Genomic DNA, 5,622 nt, shown 5'->3' with positions numbered 1-5,622 from the left:
TCTCTGCTGCCAACGCATGTGTTTGCAGGTCACATTCAGATTCTCCTTTCCCTGGTTGATCAGCTAGTGCGCTCTCCACCAAGGTCAGCTGATGAGGATATAAAAGGGGTAAAACAAAATCAGATACATGACATAGTGATACAATGTTGTATGGTCTACTTAACAAATCATATGTACATGTCCTACTGTGCTGCACTGCTGCTCTGCAGACGGTGCGTTAGGATGACCTGTGGAATCAGAGTGGAACAGGGTGTGCTTCATCTCTTCTCTGTCACTCTCTCCAGTAGTCTCATTCCACGGTGGGTGTTCAGCTGTACTGCTTGCATCATTTGGCTGTACATCCTGGCTCTGTCCTGTGCCTCTGACTGCAGCCCCTTCCTCATACTCTGTGTCATCCTCTGTTGGTTTGCTCCAAGCAAGGGTGATCAGTGAGCCCTGTTTCTCATAACTGTGGGGGCTCTTTGTTGCACTGCCCACTTCTTTCTCCTGGGCTCCTCTGTCTGCGGCGGCACTCTGACTTGTTGCATCTGATACACACAAGATCTCCAAGTAGGGCAGCTCCTCCATGACCGCTCCACAACCTGGGAGAAAGCAACATGTTGTTATTGCAGCTTTAAGTGTTTGGTCCAAGTTTGCCTGTGTTTGCAGTACCTTTACAGGCGTCCTCTCTCTCAGTCAATTCTGCAGCTTGCATCTCATTTAGTTCTCTGCTGGCCCTTCTGATTGAATCCACCATTGGGGCTTCAGCTAGTCCACCACTGCTGCTTTGAGCATCGACCAGTCCGCTGCGGCAGGACAGAGCTGTGATTTGCTCATTGATGCTATTTTCAAGTATAGAACCTGAAGTAAGGGGGGCATCTGATAGCAGTTGGAGCAGGTTGGTGGAGAGTTGTGCTTGAAGTTCTGATTCATATGCGTCTCGCAGAGCTTGGACACACTGTGCACTCTAACAGACACAGATCATTATTTGAACAGTCTGTGCTTTATTAAAAGACCTGCTGTAACTGTTGAATTTTAGAATTGAATGTTGTGGTTTGTCTTGACTCACCTTGTCCATCAGCGCGGGCAGTAACGCAGATGCTTGGACTTCCTGGAGCTCCATCAGATGGGTCAAAAGAAGCAGGGAACAATCCTCCAGATGGTGTTGGGACCACATTGCCGGTTCACTGCTTATGTTGGGCTGGAGTTGTGGCTGAAGGTGTGTTTGCTTTAAGGGGGTTTGGGTGTCATTGCGTGTCTGCAGGTCAGCATGGATTTCTCTAAGTCTTTTTTTACAGCCATTTCTTAAAGCAGCTTGCTGATGAGAATCTGCATAAGAAACAGAAAACAAGAAACATGGGATATACAAATTAAGGGAATATAAAAGAAAAGGAATTGAAGCATGCAGGCAGCAGAAAAAGAAAGAATATATAGATATACCCTCTTTTGGAGGCACGGTGGAACCTGGCTCTTGCAAATCCTCTATGTTGACCCCATTTGCCAAGTTGACCAGGTGCTTCCTCTCCTGCTCCTGAGTCAGCACCAGCAACTGCAGCACTGCCTGCTGTAACAGGGCCAACGTTTTTCATCTGCTGCTGATACTACGACTGTAGTGTTTTCCTTTAAGCCATTACTCGAGAAACATCTTACTCACACATTTTTTTAAATTAAGTTATGTAATGTGCTGCCTTTCTCTCAGATTCAGTGTATGCAGATTTGCTATACCTGCTGTGGTGATACTGAGATAAAGTCTTTCTTTTGCTCCTCCTCTTCCCCATGTAGCCACAGTGCTGCCTGCTCTGCTCTGCAGGGGCTCTTCACATGTGGCCTGAACAGATACATGTGGGGCAGACATCATATAATGTAGCTGAAACAGAGTGTGCATATGGCATACAGCAAGACCTGAAGATTGTGAGTACATATTTCTTTTCAGTGTTGAATTTGTATTTTTACTTCTCGTTTTGGCTCACCATGTCTCCCAGGACTGCCTAGCTGCCAGTAGAGCGCTGTAAGACGTGTTTTCTCTCTGAGCTCTGAGAGTTGCCAATCTGATGTATAGGCACAGCAGCCTCAGGCTCTCCCTGTCCAGCCTGGAAGAGATTAATGAATCAACTCATTATGTACCTGGTAAGAGCCATGTAGGTGTTAACTTGCGTTGGGTACAAGATGAGCAAAATCACACAGGAATTACATAAATACATCTAAAGTCAATTTGGATATATGTGGGATTATTTAGATTTGTTTTATGTGTAGATTTAACCTGATCTCATGACGAGAATCCAGCTGCCGTGCAACGTAAGAGCAGACTTACTCCCAGCAGGTTAACATTTCCAAAGTATTTACCTCTCACCCAGGACTGTTAGCGTGTCCCTTTCTTGTTGACGACATGTGCTTAACTCATACAGGAGCGAAGCAGCAGACCAACACTGCTCTCTGCACTCAGGACGGCTTCTCAGGAAGGCCCTGCAGGAGAGTAACTTCTGTTATCGTGCTTTTGTCTGACGCCCATTGAAGGGACATGGAAAGTTATTTACAGTGTTTACGTGAATTTTGATAAAGTGCACTATCTGTGACCTTGTTTTAATCATAACATACATTACTGCTCTCTCAACTGTGCACTGTATTTTTCCTTAACTTTTTTAGTTTTGGAACCAGGAAATGTTGCTGTATTGCAGTTTCTTCATTGTTTTCTTTTCGGTTTAGGACATTTCAGTATATTTAGTTTTCTATCCATCCTAGATGCGTAATAATAACCTTGTTATTGTGTGTTACCTGTATCCCCTCAAGGCTCCTGGCAGCTCAGCCAAACGAAGCATGTCACCTGATTCCAAAGCCTCATCTGCAAGATCCCCCAGACCCTCCTCTTCCTCATGTTGTTGCCAGGGCAACAGGGTCTCCCAGATACTCAGAGCTGTGGTATGACCAATAAAGAAGAGGAAGTGGGGGAAACATTGTGAATGTGAAGCACCTTGGCCAAGCTCTAAGTTATACTTTGAGTGAGGAGATTTCTCTTTGTGTTTTATTGCTACGTTTCCTTACTGTAGTGCTCCTGAAGCATTTCGGTATAAAGTAGGTGGGCCACCGCGTCGTACTTCACTTCCAGCAGGAGGAGGACGTCCGACAGGGAGACACAGCCCCAGGCCTGACCTCTGACCCCTACGCATTGGCCCTGCCAGGGAGAGGGTAATATACTCTGCACACTCTCTGATGCCAATCTAAGAAGATAAATAAAAACATGTATCAATATCATGATTATAGTTAACATGCAATTCAATGCTGAATGATTGTTGTGTCAAATTAAATAAAGGTTTTAATTGTTTCTTGATGTCAACAATTATAATCCTTAAAGGATCAATACTGCATGTGTTAATACTTAGTTAAAGTGATATACTATGTGGCTTTTGAAAGAAGAAATAACACATTCTCCCTCAAACAAATTCAAAGGTAAATTAATTTGCAATAGAATGTATTGTTGCTCAAATCAATACAGTCAGGGGTTTTGCTGCTTCAGCCTTACTTCACCAGTATGACCAGTATTGTATGATGGCTTATGTTAGCAGACGTTTGGTGGATCTATGCATCACAGTTATTACTGATTCAGTTCCCTTTTTTTTTTTTACTCAACATTAACAATTCCATAATTGTCACGGTGGCCGCTGTTCCGCAGAAGTTGCACAGGCTCGTTTTAAATCAAATAAATAGATTTTGAGCTTATCTAACTGTATGTTTAGCAGGTATTGCCTCAATCCGCAAGGCAACAAGAAAGTCAATCCTATGCAAGCATTAAGTAATGGGGTAAAACACAATAATATTTCCCTCTGTACTCTGATAGAGTGAGCACCTGTAGAATTGTATTTGAGTAACATTTTGACTTCTAAGAGGTAAGATGCTCACCTGGCCCAGCACTGCCGGGCAGCCTTCTTGAGCCTTTTCACACCTCTCACACTCCCATACAGCTCTTTCCCCCTCACCACTTGTTTGAAAGTATTTGGGTCTGTGCTTTGGTGGAGGCCGTTCAGCACGTGAGGATCGACACTACCTTGTTTGTCCATCACATAGAGAGTGCTGAGATTGCCAACATTTAGCAGCTGGAGATCCCAGTAGAGCTGCAGGTAACAATATTGACTCTTAATAGTGATTACAAAATAATATTTTGGTCACTGGATTTCTCAGACGCCGTTTTATGAAATGCAGAGAAAAGAAAAAAGCATTGCATTCACTACCTTTTCCTTCTTTTCCTTCTCCCTTTCCATTTCCAGGAGAACCTCCAACACATTTTCACCAACACATGACCAACTGTTGTCACCTCCTGCAATCTGACACAGACACGGGTACACAGGAGTATCTCATCGTGACGAATGAAGATTGGATCATATAGCGGCTTTGTTGTTTAAAATGTCTTTTACCTTCTTCATGGCCACATGTGCTTCATCTGTGTGGGAGGAAACATGAAACACTTTGTGGTAGATGAGACTCACATCTTCAGAGGAAAGATCCGCTCCAACAGATTTACCCAGGGATCGGTACAGACCGGTGATGCACTCCTGAAGGAAGATGTAAAGACGTTAGCTGTAATTTACACATACACACGAAAACTAATACACAACATCTTACCTGCTCCATGTTTTCACCACCGTGGAAACTGATAAATTATACATGCTGTTACTATGGTTACAGCAGTCCTCTGCAAAACAGCTGGATCAGATTACCGAGCAACAAAAGTGACAGTGTATCTGTCAGAGGGAGAAATGTGATACAAGGCCATGAAAACCATGAGGGAAAGTTGGTGGCTCCAAATGTGTAAATTGTATATTATGATGCTTTTCTCATACATTATATGTCCCTCCAGGACTTGTTCGCCTTCAGGACCCTGAAGCGAGCAAGAAAGAGTGTAGCTGACCCCTCGCACCCTGGACACAAACTGTTTGTGTCCTTTCCATCTGGAAGGAGGCTGCGGTCCATCAGGACCAAGACCTCACGCCACACTAAACTAAATAGTTTCCCTAGGCAGTCGGGCTCATTGACAGAACTCCACTGCACTGCCCTTCATACCTCATGTCACTTTAACATTACACTTTCACATACACATATTATAAACAAGTGTACTGTACACAGTACACTTGTTTATAGTAATGTTATCTGTTTGTCTGTGCACTTTATTGTATGTTTTATATTCTATTGTAAATGTAATATGTTTCTATTTCTTGCACTGTGTTGACTGTTGTTGTTTGTCTAATGTATGCACCACCCGCCAAGAAAAAATCCTCATATCTGTAACATACCTGGCAAATAAATGGTTCTGATTCCGATTCTGATATGTATCCATGAATCTTATAAAACATCCACTGGTAAGAAAGAGGTAACCCTTTTTTTTTAGGTTTGTAATTTCCTCCTAGTTTTCTAGGAAGATTCCTCAAAAGAACCATATAGTGCTAATTATAAAAAAAATATCAAACATTTCTGAGACTGTTCTTGTAGTTTATCAGCAGTTGTTAACTGAGATGAATTCAGCTGAAAGAAGCTACATCAAATATTAAGTAAATTCCATATATGTTGAATTGTTAAGTTATTCACATTTTGCATATTCAGCTGACCCGCTGAGCATTCAATAAAAGCAGTTGAAATTCATTCAAAACATTTCAA

This window comes from Taurulus bubalis (genome assembly GCF_910589615.1).
Source record: "Taurulus bubalis genome assembly, chromosome: 9".
NCBI lineage: Eukaryota > Metazoa > Chordata > Actinopteri > Perciformes > Cottidae > Taurulus > Taurulus bubalis.
Note: the sequence above shows the minus strand (reverse complement) of the source record.